General features: G+C 47.3%; 2 long non-coding RNA genes across 7 annotated transcripts in view; one reads left to right on the forward strand and one right to left on the reverse strand.

The window, feature by feature from the left end:
- Positions 1-7,403, reverse strand: part of LOC128342926 (uncharacterized) — a 32,501-nt gene extending 25,098 nt beyond the window's left edge. The window contains exons 1-2 of one of the 4 annotated variants that reach the window (XR_008315249.1): positions 7,155-7,218; positions 5,513-5,731 (exon numbers count right to left, since the gene is read on the reverse strand). This is a non-coding gene — a long non-coding RNA (uncharacterized LOC128342926). Of the gene's footprint in view, positions 1-1,749; positions 1,938-5,512; positions 5,732-7,154 lie in introns of those variants that run through there. The other 3 variants (XR_008315251.1, XR_008315253.1, XR_008315252.1) reach the window with 3 other exon arrangements.
- A 1,204-nt stretch (positions 7,404-8,607) lies between these two features.
- On the forward strand, positions 8,608-16,483 carry LOC128342928 (uncharacterized). Of its 3 annotated transcripts, XR_008315259.1 has the most exons (4): positions 8,608-9,641; positions 12,633-12,743; positions 13,632-13,926; positions 16,300-16,483. It is a non-coding gene; the product is annotated as an uncharacterized LOC128342928 (long non-coding RNA). The 3 variants fall into 3 exon arrangements; XR_008315257.1 differs by lacking the exon at positions 16,300-16,483 and having other exon boundaries at positions 13,632-13,977; XR_008315258.1 differs by lacking the exons at positions 8,608-9,641; positions 16,300-16,483 and adding an exon at positions 10,966-11,563 and having other exon boundaries at positions 13,632-13,977.
- Positions 16,484-18,574: the final 2,091 nt, after the last annotated feature.

The following is an 18,574-nucleotide window of genomic DNA, read 5'->3' on the forward strand; positions in this document are numbered from 1 at the left end:
ATCAAGTGGGACGGGCTACCCTGTTATGCGGGAAAGAAGCCCAAAAGTGCTTACCTCCCTGCAGACAAGCACACGGAACTCCCTGGATGGGCACATCGCCTGCCCAGATGAGCAGCAGCTTCACGCAGGCACTCCTGCGCCCAGCTGCGGCTCGTCCAGCAGCTCTGGCGGGTTGGGCATAGGGCCCGCTCCCTGGAGCCCCAGTAATGCACCGCACGAGTGAGCGATGCATTCCTGGGGTCCCACCTTCCCCCCCTCCCTGAGTATGTCTGCTGCAGCTGCAAGCATTCACAGCAGACACCCAACCCAAAAAATTGGGTCAGCGGAGTGCTCGCTCCACTAACCTCATTTAAGCGGGTGGTATTTAGGCGGGCTTGCCACCGGGAGCCACGCAGCTCCCGTTGCTGCATACGACCAGCAGAAACTGAGCTGAGCTCCCTTAGTGAACAGGGCTCTTGCCTGATCAAAAAGTAACCTCAAGTTGCAGCAGGACATGCTGGATTGAAGGAGAAGTTCAAATAAGTTTTGCTTCTAAAAATACCACCACCACCACCCCCAAGATTATTTAGAACTGACTGTAACACTGATCAAAGCACATGAGCTCCTTGTAAGGCAGAGAGCAGAAATTAAGTAAAAGATACTAATATTAACAAAGTTAGACATTCATTTTAGGTTGTGTGATGCTTGCTCTTCTTCCAGGTAACGCTGCTGCCACCATTCAGATTGTTTGACAGATCTGGGACCAATATCACAGTCTTATGAAGGACTTGTGACAGAGCATATTCATTCTTAAATTTCTCCAGTATGATAAGTTACCCTGTAGCATGGTGAAATCTTTTGGTGAACATGGGAGAGGAAAGGAAACTTTCTAGCACCTTGATAACATTGAAGTAAAAAGCTTTTTTCTTTCTTAGGCTTAGGGATGTGCAGAATGTTCTCGGAACATTTTTGCCTCGAAATGAGCCGTTGCGAGTGTTCCAACCGAAGATGAAACACCCTTCAAGTGAAGGGCCATTCCATCGGAACAACTGGCTTGACTGGTGGTTTCAATGGAACATTCCGGGCATTTGGAATGGAACACAAATGTCTGAAACATTCCATCGAAACAACCAGGCAAGCCGCTTGTTCCGACAGAACTGCCCTTCATTTGAAGAGCGTTCCATGTTGGGTCAGAACACTTGCAATGGCCTGTTTTGAGGTAGAACGTTCCAAGCTCATAATGTTCTGCACATCTCTAGGTGACGTTGCAGGTTCTTATAAGCATAGTGGTCTCAGGTATCAAACATAAACTTATAGCAGTGTTGCAGTTCTGTAATGTTTTAGTGGTGGTAAGATTCCTTCTCTGTGACTTTCCTCTTTTAGGGTTAGGGTGAGTTGCTTGGCTAACTTTGTTTTGTCTCAGACCTGCCTCCCTGTTGCGACCAGGTCTTTTCCCCTGAACAGAGAATGGGTTTTCCTTTTAGAGTGCTGAACCTCCTCCTCTGCCTCTACGTAAAACCCACTCTTCTCCCTTCCTCAGAGAAGTCACGGAGGCTCTACACACAGTCCATGCATAGAGCCTAACTGGGCTCTCCCCGCTGATGAACAGGGAGCTCGCCCTGGGTGGCCAGATTGGCCACCCACATGACTACCAGCTCAGCAAGTGCACAGGGCATTCTGGGGAGACCCCCGAGACTGGGAGGCTTGTTGGAGCTTCCTGGTCAGGGGTCTCCTCATGAGTCACCGCAGAGCAGTACAATGGCGACTCACGTGCCATGGCGACTCACTCCGCTAACCTCATCTGGTGGGAGGATTGCCGCACGGCTCCTGACAGTTCTCACGACCACTTGAAAACCCGCTTTCACGCAGTCCTGTGAATAGCCTCACTTTCCTGCTCAGACCTATTTTACTTCCTTAAGATTAACCCTCCCACAACCCTCCTAGCTGACCAGTAAGGGCTTTCCCTCACCCTTACAGTTTTTCTCTCCTAACATTCCAAACAGGGTTTCCCCAGCTGCCTACAGGGGTCCCACTACTTCATCCTCTCTCTGTCAGATAATCTCTCTCAGGAATCTCAGGCAGGAATCTCTCTCAGCCCTATCTTGGAGATGTCAGGGAGGGAACTTGGAGCCTAGATGCTCTTCCCAGAGCGGCTCCATCCCCTGAGGGGAATATCTTACAGCGCTCACACTTCTAGTCTCCCATTCATGTGCAACCAGGGTGAACCCTGCTTAGCTAAGGGGACAAGTCATGCTTGCTACCACAAGACCCGGCATTGGCCTGATGATGCAACTGGGTTGTAGCTATAATTGAACAGATGGGTTCAAAGAAACCGGCCCCCCAACTCCACCCCTCCCTATTTTCTTCATTATCTCCCTCACTCCAAGGGGCTGCCGGGGAGAGGGGCGACCACGGACCCCCTCTTCCGTAGCTACGACCCTGGCTGTTCTTATGTGGACAAAATTAACTAGCTGCTGCAACTACTACATGAAAAACCATTTTATAATGGGGAAGCAGTTTTCTCTTTCTATTGAACCGCCCATTCAAATCTCTCTCTCTCTCTCTCTCTCTCTCTCTCTCTCTCTCTCTCTCTCTCTCACACACACACACACACACACACACACACACACACACACACACACACACCTGGGCCACATATCTTAACTGGCATAGCTGTCCTAACTCTGTAATAGTTATTTTTCTGGCCAAAACGTTCTGCAGTGCTTAACAGCCTGTAACCAGATCTCAAAGCTTGGCAGTGCCAAACTCATTTCATCGGAGTTGTTGATGAGTTTAGATTAACCCTTTTGAGGATAGGGTGATAATTTGCTTAATCCCTCTACATGATATTTAACACCTTGACAGGAGCCTTGCAGACCTCATCAGAAGGGCCTTAAACTGATGAAGGCCCAGTACTTAATATACAGCCCAGTACAATGGACAAGAAAATGACCAAGGTCAGGTGGAAGCAAAATGGGTAGAAGGCACTCAGAAATTTGCAGGCTGCTCACATCAGGACTACATACTCCTCTTCCTCCCCCTCCTGATAATTATTCTGAAGCCGCAGACAAGTTTAGGAAGGGGAGGCAGCAAGAGAAAGAGGGAGAGAGGAAACTAGTATAGCTATACCTAATTGAATTAGCTACATCTATAGCACAGCGGGGAAATGACTTGCCTAGCATGCATGAGGTTGCCTTTTTGAATCCCCGCTGGTATGTTTCCTAGACTATGGGAAAGAATATCGGGCAGCAGCAATATAGGAAAGATGCTGAAAGGCATCATCTCATACTGCACAGGAGATGGCAATGGTAAACCCCTCCTGTATCCTACCAAAGACAGCCACAGGGCTCTGTGGTCGCCAGGAATCAACACTGACTCGATGGCACACTTTACCTTTACTTTAGCAGTGCAGCAGTAGCAGGGATCAGCCAGCTGCATCTGCCAAAGGGATGCTCCATACTGCCACTCACAGGGCAGCAGCGCATCCCAGCTGTTGAACTTGGGAGAAAGAGGGTGGCACACAGGCATGGGGGTAGAGCCAGCAAGGGGAACAGGGCAGCTGACTGCAATTTGCCTGAAGCAGCAAACAACCACAATGTGCTGATCTTGCCTTTTGCATCAGGTACTTGTGACCAGCATTGAGTAATTGATTATATTGTCTGTGTTGCAAATTGTAAAGTTAAATAGTTCTAGAGTATTATTATTGTTAACATATTTTTAAACTGCCCAAAACTCACATTTCTGGGCGGTTCACAACAAGCAAACAAACAAACAGAAGAATTTAAAACATTAGTTAAAATAAATGACAACAGAAAACTTAAAACATTAGTTAACACAAAATAAATGATACAGTAAAAGTTAACACACTACAACGATTTAAACTTTAAAACATTTTAAAATGATGTTAAAACTGTTAAAACAATATTTAATTAAAAGCCTCGGTGAATAGTCTTCAGAGACCTTTTAAAAGCTGTCAGAGATGGGGAGGCTCTTATTTCAGCAGGGACCACATTCTAAACCTTTGGGGCAGCAGCGGAGAAGGCCTGTCCCATCCCCGAGTAGCCATCAGACGAGCCAGTGGCAACTGCAGACAGACATCTCCTGATTCTCTCAATAGGCAGTGGGGTTCTTGATGAAGAAGACGTTCTCTTAAATACCCAGGGCCCAAGCCGTTTAGGTAATATTTTAAGTATTACCTAAAATAATTTAGGTAATATTTAATATTGCGTGTGAAATTTATAGGTAATATAAATATTGCCTTTTATTTCCTTTTATTGGAGGGAAGGAGTTTACTTTTGATAGGTGATCCTTACAGATAAGGAAGCTCAACATATCCTCTTTTTAATCAGTATCATGCCCTGCTAACTGAACAAAGAAGCACCTTTTAAAGTGGTGATTCTCTTATATTTAGCAAGGGAGAGCAAACTGGCTTGTTTAACCCCAGCACAGCGTCCCGCCAGTGGCTATTCCTGGTGTCTCCATTCTGCTTCTTATTAGACTGTGAGCCCTTTGAGACACAGGACCATCTTCTTTATTATTTCTTTTTTGTGTGTTCCACTTTGGGAACTTTTGTTGAAAAGTGGTATAGGAATATGCGTAGTAGTAGCATCTGCAGGGTCAGCATTTTCTAGCACAAGAAATTATGGGAATCATAATTTCAGAATCCATTAAGAGATCTAGTGAAAACCCTATTCAGACATATGTTGTATGTGCTACACAAATCTATACACATGTATTGTGAATGTCTGCCCATGCATTCTTTTTAAAAGTGAACCTGGGCACCAGGGACAGAGTTATTTCCCAGCAGTGTATGCTGCCAGCTCCAAGTGAAAGAAAGAATGAACAAAGCATGCACCCAGCAACCAAGCACCAGCTGGGAATGAGCTCTGGAGAGCTCATGTGGCCTATCCAGGGCTCTGGCCATGCCTTCTGGCGTGTGACATCAATGCAAGGGGGCGTGTCCAGAGCCCTGCAAGGGCCTCCGAAGATCTCCAGAGCTCATTCCCAGCTGGTGCTCGTTGCTGGGTGCACATGTTTTCCTTTCCTTGAGCTCGAGTTTGAGAGAAAAAGCAACACCCAGCTGGCAATGAGTTCTGAAACCCCCATGCAGCCCTTCCAGGTCTCTGGCCACACCCCCTTGCATGTGACATCACACACAGGGGTATCACTGGCGCGTGCACCATACACATGTGCACAAAAACAAACAGTGTCATTGAGAGGGGGCCGAACATGCTACCCCCAACCCCAGTTATGCCACTGCTGGGCACAGGCTCTTCAAATGCCAGTTATACTTGTGTACACTGTGCACACATTTTGCATGCATAAAATATTGAAACATAAAATACTGAAACATAAAATTAAGCATAATGTGTGAATGGGGCTAGATACGGAGCAGCTAACGCAAGATCCCTTTATGAATAAAGGGATGTCTGTGTGTCTATCTATCTATCTATCTATCTATATACACACACACACACCAGTTGCTTTCAATTAATTTTTCATAAAGAGGATTAACATAAAAAAAATTGGGCACCTTCTCTTGGTGTCCCAACAGTGGAAGAGGCTGTTGCTCAGCAGCAGAGTACTTCAAGAAGGTTCCAAGGTCAATCAGTGGGTGACATCCCCTTGTAGGATTGGGGAAGATTCCCTCTCTCAGCTGGAACTCTGGCAGGTTCATGTAGACAATGCTAACGTAAATGGACCAGTTGTCTCATTCAGTATAAGGCAGCTGTTTCTGTCCATATGGGAGTGACTGTAATAAAGTGACTGTTTTATTAGGTCGTTCGCTTCCTTGTTGAATTTGAGTGAAATAAACTCAAAATGTTGCACAGGTGGTACTTTATACCACATTTCCTTCCAGCACACTGAAATGTTGGGAATATCTGGCAAATTTTGGGCAGTTCTCACGATCGATCTAATATCCATTAGATGGGAATTGCTGGTACCTGCCTGCCATGCATGAGCTCCCAAGGAGTGTGTTGTGAGAACAACACTTTTTTTGCGGGGCGGGGGGTCCTCAGACTGGCACTGTGCCAACCTGACGTGAAGTCAAGATCTGTAATTGGGATCTGGAGTAAGCTTGATGTTGGTTCCACGTTGGGTTGGAACAATGGCAACCTGAGATTCCGCAAAAAGTCTGGGTTGACGCACTTCATGGAAGCATGCAAGGCAGGAATCTCTGATTCCTCTCTGCTTTGCATGCAGAAGTTCCCAAGTTCCATACCTGGCATTTCCAGGTAAAGCTGGGAAAAGACTCCTGCCTGAAACTTTGGACAGCTGCTGCCAGTCAGCCCTGACAATACTAACTAGATGGACCAAGGGTCCGACCCAGTAGAAAGCAACTTCCTATCAGGGGCGTAGCAAGGTTGGAGTGGGCCCAGAGACAAGATTTTAAAATGGGTCCCCCCCCACTCAAAGTCCAGGGCCTCCACACACCCCAGGCCCCCAAGGATTTAAGTCTGATATTCCAAAATAAGTATGCTGCCTGGAAATACATTTCACTGAATACACACACGCACACGTCACAATATATAGTGATATACATTGAGTACTATACATTTGTTTTACTTTTAATGCCTAGAACACACTAGAAAGATGAATGATTAAAATGGGCCCCTCGCTGCAGATTAGCAAAGGAGACTTTCGACCATGCAGGGTGAGCCTATGTTTGTTTTCTCAGAATTCTGAACAAATTCAGTCAAGTTTGATTCCAGGAGGTTTTTCACAGGAGGCTTTTAAAGCCCTTTAACACACATCTCCTCTGGAAAAGAGGTGCTGCATTCACATGTTGGCCAGATTTACCCTGAAGTCCCTGCAAGTTATTGGAGAGCAGTTCACACACAAGAAAAATAAAATAAAATAAAAGCAGAAGTTCACAGTTCTCACTCAGACCTTCTGGGTTGCAAAACAACTTGAACATAAGTGCATTTATAAATGAATGAATGAATGAATAAAATAAATATAATACTGTTTCTTCCAGAAGTTTTTGTAATTTTCTGCCACTTATAGGACTTTTTAGATAGTTTTTTTTAAGCCAGCAAATTTTCCAAGCTGTTTAAAAATAAATATTCAGAGACTTGTCAGTCCCTCCCCCCCCATATCAAAGCCCTATGGCAAGCAGATGCCTATATATCCGGGGTGGGGAAGGTAACCACAAAAAGGAGTTCACACTCTACCTGGCAGCAGGGGGTCTTCTGCTGCAGAGAACAGTGGAGGCCTCTCTGGCTGCCTCCTTCCTGGCTGGCTTGGGCCCTACTGGAGTTCAGGCTTCACAGAGGCCTACACCAGACCTCCGTGGAAGCCCCGCCCACCCGCCGATCAGCTGAGACGCGGGAGAAAAGGAGCTCTTTGCAGCGTGTCTGCTGCTCGATTGCCGGCCAGGAGAACAAGCTGGAGAGACGGCGAACAGGGCAAGTGGCTGAGGAGCCTTGGGGCTGGGCAGGGGGCAATGGGGAGTCACATGAGGTGCCTCTGGGGTGCCCCTCCAGGCAGTGGGGCCCCCAGACAACTGTCTCCCCTTGCCCTATCGTTGTTACGCGCCTGCTTCCTATATCTCTATGTACCTAGGTCGATCATAAGAACCAGCCTTATGTCAGATTCATGCATATTTGGTGGTTTTGTCCTTTTGCTATTTTGGACAAATGATGGCATGTATTATATTTGGAATGATGGAATCAAAATGGGAAGTTTGTGATTTTCCATTTTGACATTTGTGATCTGTTGAATGTTTGTTTGTTTTGTTTTTAAGTCCTGTTGTGAATGAAATGTGCTGGTCATGACTCATGACAAAGGCCAAAAGTTTGTCATGAGTCCAGTTTTGTGATTGCCAAAACTGGGAAATGAGTAGGAAATATTTTATCATGGACTGGCTCAGGGAGGAAAGCTTTTACCGTTGCTGAACTGGGTTCATGTGTTTGCAAAATGGAACAGGAATGATGAGGAATTATTGCAGAAATTGTCTTTTCTTTTTTTGGTCAAATATTAAAATCATTCTTGTAAGCGACCTTAATTGTTCTCTATTAGCTTATGGGAACTGGAAAGGGGGGGGTGGAATCTAGCAAGGCCAAAAGGCTGTGAAATGCACAGAGGTGCAGCACATTCTTATCAAGAGTGCAAAAATATACAGATAAAATCATAGTGACCCACTCTCCATGGCAGCCACTGGTGAGAAATTAGTGTAGCAAGAAAGACATTCTTTATAGAGTACGGGATATGCTCCCATAAAGTCTATTCACTGTAGAGGAGAAGGAGCTGTTGTTACCATGACCTGGGCTCTCCTCTTTGTTTTCTCTGCTCTGCTCCACCTGGGACTGGGGGGTGAGTTCTGCTTAACAATGACAATTGGTTCTGATGGTGGTGTTTTATTGCTGATGAATCCCTTTTCATTCATTTTCAACTTTTTCTTTCTTTCTTTCTTTCTTTCTTTCTTTCTTTCTTTCTTTTGACTGGGATGCTGCTAACTTTGCATGGAATTGCCTACAGCTATCTCAGAATTGTCTACAGAGAAGTAGGGCTGTGTACCATGTTCATTAGCAGGATTGGGAATCAACTTAATCTTGGTAATGACTGGATTGTGCATTTTGATCATCAGGGAGCTCTGCATCACATTGAGCTGATGCACCAGAACCGGGGTGGGCTTATCTTTTCCTGAAGATCTGGTGTTCCCCAAAGAAAGCATCTGTCCAGAAGGAAGTGGCAGTGATTCAAATTGCTATCTTCCCCTCTAAGTTATTATCCTAGAGAGTACCAGGGCAGGAAGCAACATCATGTTCATGAAGCAACTGGTGTGGGTGGGGTGGTGGGGTGGCTGAGCCCTATAGTTACAGGCAGTGGGCATTTCTTTCCCCAGTAATGCACCAGGAAAAGGATACAAAATCATGATGTTGTGTTCTGCCTTGGTGCATATTAGGGCAAGAAGATGGAGGGAAGGGCAACAATTTGCATCACTGCTGCTGCCTTCTTGGCAGACGCTTTCTCGGGGAACCATGGTTCTTCAGGAAAGGAAAGGGCTCCCATAATCCTCCTCCAATAGATTTGAGGATGCAGTGCTGATATGTTGAGGCATTGCACTGAATCTATTTGTGCTATCAGGGAAATAAATATTTCATCGGAATCATTTCCAGTGAAAAATGCTCCAATTGAGACTGTATCAAATCAGATTTGATTATTGTTTCGATTCACCTCACAACGTTCTTCAGAGAAGTCTTTTCAAGGTGCCTTTTCAAATAGCTCAGCTTCTGTACATTGATTATAGCAACATCTTTGACACAATTTGAGCTGTGTAGCTCAGATTGCAGTAGTGGTGGTGGTGGTGTGGAGGGGAGATATGGGGGCCTTTAAATGAAATTTACAAGACCAGCCCCCTGACTTAACCCAGTTTTAGCCAAATTGTACCTCCTGTAACCTTCTCAAAACAACGGCTAAAGGGACCGTCACAAAGGATAAGCAGAGTGAATCATCCTATCCCCACCATTTATTTATTTATTTATTTATTTATTTATTTATTTATTTATTTTAACTGCATGCTCCATTTCTGTTCTGCTCTGCCAAGGAGACAGAATGTTGTACACAAAGCTTTTTCCTGTTTTAGCCCCATATCAGCCCTGTGAGGTAGGTTGAGCTGAGAAAGTGACTCATCCAAGATCAGCCAGTGAACTTTAAAGGTAAGTAGGAACTTGAACCCAGGACTTCTTAGTTAAAATAGGGACTTTGGGGTGAGGTATTGTTTGCATAGGTACTGTATGTGAGTATGCACCTCTGCAACATATCTGTGAAAATATGGATTTCTCAGCATTTCTTTGCCATTTGAATCATACTTGTGGATCTCTATGCAATGTGGCCTTGCATAACTACTAATGGCTCTGTTGAGTGACCTTTGGAGAAGCTTGGGAAGAACTACATCCCCCAGGCTACCCTGCAGTTCCCAGGGGCCCTGCACGAGTGCCCAGCTTCCCCTTCTCCACTCCCCAGACATTCCCAAGGATCACCACAACTGCCCAACTTTCTCCATGCCAGTGCTCGGTGGCTTTTAAAGGGCCACCACCTCCACCCTTCACCACAAGGAGGAGATGCTGCCTCCTAGTGGTGGGGGCTGGGAATTCTGAAGCAGAATTCCAACATGTACCACCAATGTGCACTTCCATACATTCGTCTAATCCTTTTTAGCCTACTTTCCAGTAGGCTTATGAGATCACCCGGCATACTGTGTGTGTGTCCATGTATCCCCCCGCCACCAACTTCGCAACACCTGGACCAATATGAACCAAATCAGGTACAGTTGTAGGGACACATAGGGACACCTCAACAGCGTAGTTTGTGATGATGTCATCTACCCTGATCCAAGATGACGGACACGTAAACTTTTGAGGCGCAAGTGGGCTAACTTGTGAACCACTTAACCAATTTGGACCAAATTTGCTACAGCTGTAGGGACACATAGAGATGCCCAAATGGTGTGGTGTGTGATGATGTCATCCACTCCAGTTCAAGATGGTGGCTACGTGAACATCTGAGATGCAAGCAGGCTAATTTGTGGACTGTCCTAACCCATTTGAACCAAATTAGATACAGTTGTAGTGAGTGACACACAGGGGCACCTCAATGGTATGGTTTGTAATAATGTCGTCCACCCTGATCCAAATTGGTGGATGCATGAATATTTGAGGTGCAAGAGATCTAACTTGTGAACCTTGATTTGAACAAATTTAGTCCAGTTGTAGAGACAGTGAAAGGAAAGTAGGCTGATTAGTTCTTACTAGAACAGCTTGTTTAAAACCATCCAAGCTTTCTTTACCAAAAGATATAATAACAATGCCCACCAGAGGCAGGCTCATTTCATGAGGCAAAATGAGGTGGTCACCTCAGGAGTCCACCTCTGCTGCCATTGGACTGATCTGACCCTTGCAAGCTCTTCACAGAGCGCAAGGAGAGAAGAGGAGGCTGCCAGCCTCCTTCCCTTCCTTCCATGCCATTTTCAAACTTGGAAGCATCAGTTTTGAAAGGGGGCTAGCCCCAGTCAGGGTTGACGAGCATTATTTGGTGCCCCATCTCAGGCATCACGATACTCTTGGAGGCCACTCATTTGGGTGACTTTGAATAAATGTTGGACAAGTTAATTGAGGAGAACCACACGAGAAGAGCATGTTCCGAGTTTGGGGGTGGGGATCAGAAGACATGCTTGGTCGTCATCCTCCTCCTCCCCACTCCTCCTCCTTGCACTTCTCCTCCAAATCCAGCAGGTCCAGACAGTGGCCACTGCCTCACCACTCAAAGGCGGAGGGCAGGCTAGCCAGTGATGGGCACTCACCAGGTGTCACTACCACCACAGACAGCAGTGGTGTCACAAAGGAAGGAGGCATCAGCCCACCCAAGGGGTATGGTGAGGTAGGCCGCCTGAGGTGGCAGTGGTGCCTGGTGCCCGCCTTCACTAGCCACCTCACAGAGCTTCCCTGCCTTTGACCTGAGAGCTGCCACTCCTGCTCCAGCTCTCTCGTCCTGCTCTCTTGCCACCAGAAAACACAGGGCCAGTGGGACATATGTACTTGGCTGGAGCAGGTGTGATGGCTGTTGCTGCTGCTGCCGCCAGGTAGAAAGAGATTGGGGGAGTTGATGCCGCAGGGGCTAGAGGGAGAAATAGAGCTTGTGGGGGGGGGGTTGGTGTGCCGTTCAGGGAGAGCACCACAGGGTTGAGCAAGAGGGCAATGGCTCATCATGCCCACACAAGCACGAGGCAGGGGCCAGATCTAGGATCCAGATCTGGCTCCCCTGAGATGACCACCAGACCTCACAGGAGGCCCTCTCACTACTGGTGGTGGCTGCTCTTCCCTGGTGGCAGTTGGCAGAGCTAACTAATCTCTAGGAGGGCTGCAGGGCCCCCATGAGGCTAAGCGGTTGGGGGGGGGCAGCAAAGGGATGTGAGGCCCAGGTGAGGCCAAGCAGTGGTGGCATTGAGCTTCCTGCCTGGAGTCTCCCTGTCCCCAGCCAGGGCCTGCGGGGCACTCTGCTCAGCTGTGTGCTGTGGAGGCTCTGGCTGGACTGCACTGCTCTCTGAGCAAACTGTGTGTGTGTGTGTGTGTGTGTGTGTGTGTGTGTGTACGCACGTGCTCAGGATGGTGTAGGGCTTGAGATGATTGCCCCAATCCCACGCCCGCACCCACCCACCCCACAAAAGATGGCTTTGCCTGTGGGCTCCCTGGTGGGCCTCTGTGGGAAACCGGATGCTGGACTAGATGGGCCTTGTGCCTGATCCAGCAGGGCTGTTCTTGCATTCTTATGGGTCAGGGATCAGTACCAGTGGGCCTTCTTGAAGTCCTCCTAAGGTCTAGCAGCCGCCTGACAGTGCCAACCTCTGATGCTGGCCCTGGTCATGATAGCTAAACAGTTAATTTAGGAAGTGTGGTGTATAAATGGAATGAATGAATGAATGAATGAATGAATAAATACAAAGTGTATAAAGTATGTTGGTGCTAAAAGTGCATGAAGTGTTCCAGTGGAACTGCATAGTGCGGGTCCCCCCCCCCTTCCCCATTATCCTTCCAGATCTCTTTCCCATATTTGCTGCAAGGGCTGGCACCCTGTTGAGTGGTCTCTCACAAAAGAACCCTTGCTGGCGGTATGTTTCTAGTAGATCTCACTTGTACCATTTACCGTTATAGGGCGCCTCAGATGCAAAGAATGCCTCATGGAAGTTCACCGTGTTGGCTGTGTCACTCACGTCGGCAGATGCGAAACCAACGGAGCGTGTATGGCTGTCATCATCAGCAAAAGTAAGCAGCCGTCTGGGGCTGTTTCCCTTGCTCAGGGCTGGATTAACCCATAGGCTAGTAAGCCTGTCGCCTTAGGCCCCCTCATATTTTATGTCCTCCATTTCATATTGAAGTACTAGCTCAGCAATGCTAGCAGCTACAAATGTACAAGTAGACGGGTTATTATTGACTATAGAAAAACATAATATTTATGTGAAGAACTGCGTGTAGTAAGAGTAGAATAAACTTGCTAATTTTACATAAATAAAATATAAATATGTGTGTAAATCAATATTTGACTTCATAGACTTGGGGGTGGGGGCATTATGTAATTCCCTCTCAGGCCGTTCTCCATGAATCCTCTTAGGCCCTCACAACCTCATACAACTCCACTGTGGCTCTCTCTTGCTCTCGACTCAATGCAATCCAGATTCAGACAGCTGGTGATTTGAGAGGGAAGTTCAAAAGTCCCAAGTTCCACAAGGTGCAGAGTTGAATTAGGCTTGATTTAACTCCCTCCCTGAACTTGATGCACCATCCTGATCAGTTCAGACTTTGCTTGCTCTTCTGCTGCTGTCAATCATACGTACAGCATTTTTGCAGTTTGGTCTAATTAAACCTGTTGACTTGGAAGAAGGTTCCCGATTTCCACTGAAGGATGCATGTTCAAGACTGATGAACCTCCTACAACTATTAACCTTTCAGTTCCCACTGTTCTGTTAAATGCATTCTACTACAGGGATGGCAGCCTTAATTTGCAAAATACTCTCCAAATTTTGCTTGTATTCACCTTCACAATGATCAGTATTATAAATAGGAAAACTCAGGATGAGAGATGGGACATCTTGGTCCAGGACCACATAATGAGCAGCGGAATCTTAGAATCATCTATATATTTAATTCTCATAGACGTGCCAGAAAAAGTGTGTGTCAGAAATCTCATGAGAGTGGCAGAACCCTCGCGAGAGTTCCTGGCAGGAGGCGGTTGGCCAGCCGGCTCACTCGACCTTGCCAGAAGAGGCGGGCAGTTTGGGCAGACGGTGGAGCTGCGTGCATGGCAGGAGGCGGTTGGCTGGCTGGTGGACTCAGCCTTGCCGGAGGAGGCAGCCGGCCGGCGGAGAGGGAAAGCAGCTTTGGCTAGTGCACCAGTGGCATCCCTTTCTCAAGAAGCCAGATTACGGTTATACTCCAATATCATATTTTAGTGTGTAACTGTTTTTATACTCTTCTATTGATTTAAATGTTTTGTAGACCATCTTGAGTTTGTTTTATTGAAAAGTGGTATTAAAAATCTAACAATAAATAAATAAATACCCAGCTTCTTCAACCGTTGCTCATAGGACTTGATTTCTAGAGCTCTCGCCATCAGGGGTGTAGCTATAATTGAGCAGATGGGTTCAAAGAACCCGGGGGCCCCAGCTCCACCCTTCCCTATTTTCTTAATTATCTTCCTCACTCCAAGGGGCCACTGGGGAGAGGGGCAAACATAGGTCCCTTCTCCCCTAGTTACACCCCTGCTCGCCATCTTTGTTGTCCTCCTCTAAACCCATTCCAGTTTATCAACATCTGTTGACAAGGTGGGGCCTGGAACTTGAGACAGTATTCCAAGTGAAGACTGAGCAGTGTGGAACATAGGAAGCTGCCATATACTGAGTCAGACCATTGGTCCATCTTGCTCAGTATTGTCTACACAGACTGGCAGAGGCTTCTCCAAGATTGCAGGCAGGAATCTCTCTCAGCCCTATTTTGGAGATGCCAAGGACGGAACTCGGAACCTAGATGCTCTTCCCAGAAGACCCTCTTCCCAGAGCAGCTTCATCCCTTAAGGGGAATCAGAGGTGCACCTAAGGGGTGTGGAGGCCCTGGACCGGCCCCAAAGTCCAGGGGTAAGAGCACCTCTGAGGGGAATATCTTAAAGTGCTCACACATCAAGTCTCCCATTCATATGCAACCATGGCAGACCCTGCTTAGCTAAGGGGAAAAGTCATGCTTGCTACCACAAGACCAGCTCTCCTCCCATGTGGAATAGAATGGAATGATTGCTGCTTATGATCTGGGCACTGTGCTGCTGTTACTGCAGCCTAAGACTGCATTTGCATTTTTTAGCAGCTGGCTGTGTCACACTGCCAGCTGGTTCATGTTCAGGTTATTGTCCCTTTCACATGTGCTGCTGAACCATGGTCTTGTTGATGCCTGTTGTGTAATCTGTGTTTACAGCACTTTATTAGTAGTATTTTTTATTTTTATTTATTTTTTTGCTATGGTCTGATGACTAATGCAAGCAAGATTTATCTGAAATCGGATCTTGCAGGTGCAGATCCATCTCTCTTACTCGCCTGACCACACTAAAACAATCTCATCTGGTTGATCAGACTTGCTGGCCTTTCTCTCTTTCTGGGCAGCCATAAAGTGCTAGGGAACAGATTCGGTGACAGAGTCATGCCTCTTGCATACAGAAGGCTCAAGCCACAGCCAAAGCACCACAGGAAGCCTTGCTGAGGCAGATGACTGCCTGAAAGCCTTGGCAAACTGCTGCCAATCAGGGGAAATGGCACTGGGCTAGATGGACAAATGGCTGACTGGGTAGAAGGCAGCTTCACAGAGCTCACCATAGATCTGAAGTTGGATCTGTGGGGAGGGAAGAGGGAAAATGGTGCTAAGAAGTGGGGGGAGACAAGGAAAACAGATGATTACATCATCTTTCCCTGCCGCCACCCTCAGTCATTCCTGCAAGGAGCTCAGGGCAGCAGACATTGAGGTCATTCACACAATCGAAAACTGTGTTCTATGATTGTGATTGTGTGGAAGCAAGGTTGGAGGAAAACCTGGGTAGCTTTTTCTCCTACCTGGCTTGTGATTGTGTGGAAGCAAGGTTGGAGGAAAACCTGGATAGCTTTTTCTCCTACCTTGCTTCCACACAATCATTTCTACCCAGGTTTTCCTGTAACCTTGCTTCCACACAATCAAAAATTGGGAGTACACACAGTTCCCAAACCCAGGTAGAACACAGTTTTTGATTGTGTGAATGACCTCAATGTCTTTCTCCTGCATTTCATCCTCACAATGACTCTGTGAGGTTAGTTAGGCTGAGAAAGAGTGATTGGCTTGCGATTATTGTAGCAGCTCAATGGCAGAGCATCTGCTTTGCCTGCAGAAGATCCCAGATCCAATCCCTGGGATCTCCAGGTAGGGCTGAGAAAGACTCCTGCCTGAAGCCTTGGAGAGCTAAGCTGCTGCCAGTCAGTGTGGACAACAGTGAGCTAGATAGATGGACCTATGGTCTGATTTGGTAAAAGGGAGCTTCCCATGTTCCTATGTGCCCAGGCAAGCACCCAGTCATTCACCTTCATGGCCGAGTAAAGAGCTGAGCCCAGATCTGACTAGTCCAGCATGCCAACTGCTGCCAAGTTGGGGTTGGGGAGCGAAGAGTGTAGAGGACGATGAGACAAAAAGGCAATGGTGGTCCCCCTTTTCGAGAGGGCAGGAACAGTCTGCCTTAGCCTCGTCTGGAGCACAGAGATGATTTAGGATGTGAAAGGGATGTCTTATGAGTTGTTTCTTCTTCTTTTCCTCACAGAAAAGAAGGGGGTGAAATACCGTGTCTATGGATGCTCCACACCTCACTCCTATCGCTGTGGAATGACAAAGAAGCTAAGTGGCCATACATTGACCATCAAATGCTGCTCAGAGCAGCACATTTGTAACAAAAAATTCCAGTAGAGCATTGGTGATGCTTTGCCACAAACAAGTGAAAATGTACATCTCTCCTCCTTTTTTGTGAAACCCACACAAGCCACTTCTGCTTTTTGAGGTCTCTCACCCCTATTCTGGGATCTAGGCCCACATGCTTGCACCATCTCAAGAAATCAGACTCAGCATGCAGTGGTACTCTTACCCCTGGACTACAGCACCAGAGTCCAGGGCCTCCACACCCCCTGGGGGCCCCCAAATCCTCTTTAGTCTGTCCTGGGTGGTGGGGTCGCCGCTGGCCTGCACTGCACCAGCCGGCTGAGTGCGGTAGTGATCTGTGCCAGGTGCTCTAAAGACAAAGCGGGGAGTGGGGAAAGAAATATGTGGAACGGGAATATGTTAAGTTGCGTGTTGCAATGTTTTTGCAAGTACATATTTGCATAAACATACCTTTTTATATGCTTACATTCTTGTGAGTTCAGTTGCTGTTTGTGCCCTCAAGAACCCAGGTGTTAAAAATACTGTGTGTGTCATGTGGTGTGTGTGTGTGTGTGTGTGTGTGTGTGTGTGTGTGTGTGTGTATTTGGCTCTGTCTTCAATAGGGATGTGCGGTTCGGTTCGGATCCGGACCGGTTCGTCCGAACCGGTCCGGATCCGGCGGCTCGATCCCGGACCGAATCGGGCCCTTCCGGGACCGAGCCGGACCGAATTCGAGCCGGTTCGGTACCGAACCGGCTCGGGTTTCCCGAACCGGTTCGGGAATGAAATTGAGTCTCTGGAGTGTCTCTTTAAAGTTCCAAGTGTGTCCTCCATTTTGTGTCTCCTTCCCGAAACTTTTGCTCCTCCTTGCATCCATTTTGTGATGCTATTTCCAGGCATTGTATTGGCTGCGCTATTGATCCTTGATTGGCCAGAATGAGTCCTTTGGTCTGGTAGGCTGCTTGGCTGTTGCACTGTTGAGAGCTGGCACCCTGTTGGCCGTGGGGGGAGTGCAAAGGTGGGGGCTCCCAAAGGAGGGAATTTCAAACCTATATAAACCCAAGCCTCTTCTCTGGAAACTTCTCTTGGCTGCAGTTGTGGGATCATCTCTGAGACCTGCTTGCCCTTTGCTGGCTGCTCTAGTGTCTCTGTGAGTCCTGACTGTGTCCTGTGTCTCTCTGTGTGTGCTCTGTCTAATCCTTTGTCCACCTGCCCTTTGTGACTCTCTGTGTGTCTCCTCTCTCTGTCTGTCTCTTGTCTGTATACTGTGTGTTACTTCACTTTACTTTCTTCTTAATTTCCCCCAATTTTCCCTGTTCCTTGTCTGTCTGCTTTTCTCCCCCCCTCCCCCCCTTTCCCTTCTCATCCTTTGGGCCTACCCTCCCCCTCCCCCACTCCCACCCACTGCATCCTCATTGCTTTAAAACTTCTTCCATTAATTATTGCTCTTTGTCCTGCCTTGTTTTTGTCCAACTTTTTGATTTTCACATTGCATTCCATTGGTTTCAGTTATATATTGCTTGCTGGTTTTGCTTAAATTGTACCATTTTGTTTGTTTCTGCTGACTGCTGCTGCCCTGCGAGTTGGTTCCCTGAATCCCTCCCCCCTACCCCCAGAGGATTCTGTTATTGTTTCTTGTTGTCCCATATAATCAGTTTTGGTTCCCTGCTCCAAACTTGCCCCTCCAAGTCCAACCACACCCCACCCCAACCCCACCCCATCCAGCCTTCTCCCAAGTTTGCTGCTGCCAAACCGAGTCCAGTTTTCTTTGCTTGGTTCCACTTATTCATTTGCTATTATTAATTTGCAGCAATTGTGGTTTCATTGTCTCTGTTCACTTAGTGGCCCCCCTCAGAGTCTGTGTTTGGTTCCCCCTCCCCACACCCCCACCCCCAAGTTTTTTCTGCTGGTTATAGTCTTTCTTTTAATTTTTTTTTTAAACTTCTGGCTTGTGTTCTCTTGATATATATTGCTTTATATATTTTGCTACCCTCCTCCTCCCCCCCCTGCCTGCCCCCCCACCCTCCCTCCTCCCAGACCCTACCCTAGCCCAGGCCCAGCTCCTCCCCCAACCACCCCATCCAGCCTAATCACTGCTGCTGCCCGAGTTGTTCCAGTTTCTCCTTTGCTGTTTGTTGTTGCCCCCTCCCCTTCCCCCCAACACCCCTCTGCCACACACTAGC

This window comes from Hemicordylus capensis, chromosome 2 (genome assembly GCF_027244095.1).
Source record: "Hemicordylus capensis ecotype Gifberg chromosome 2, rHemCap1.1.pri, whole genome shotgun sequence".
NCBI classification, from domain to species: domain Eukaryota; kingdom Metazoa; phylum Chordata; class Lepidosauria; order Squamata; family Cordylidae; genus Hemicordylus; species Hemicordylus capensis.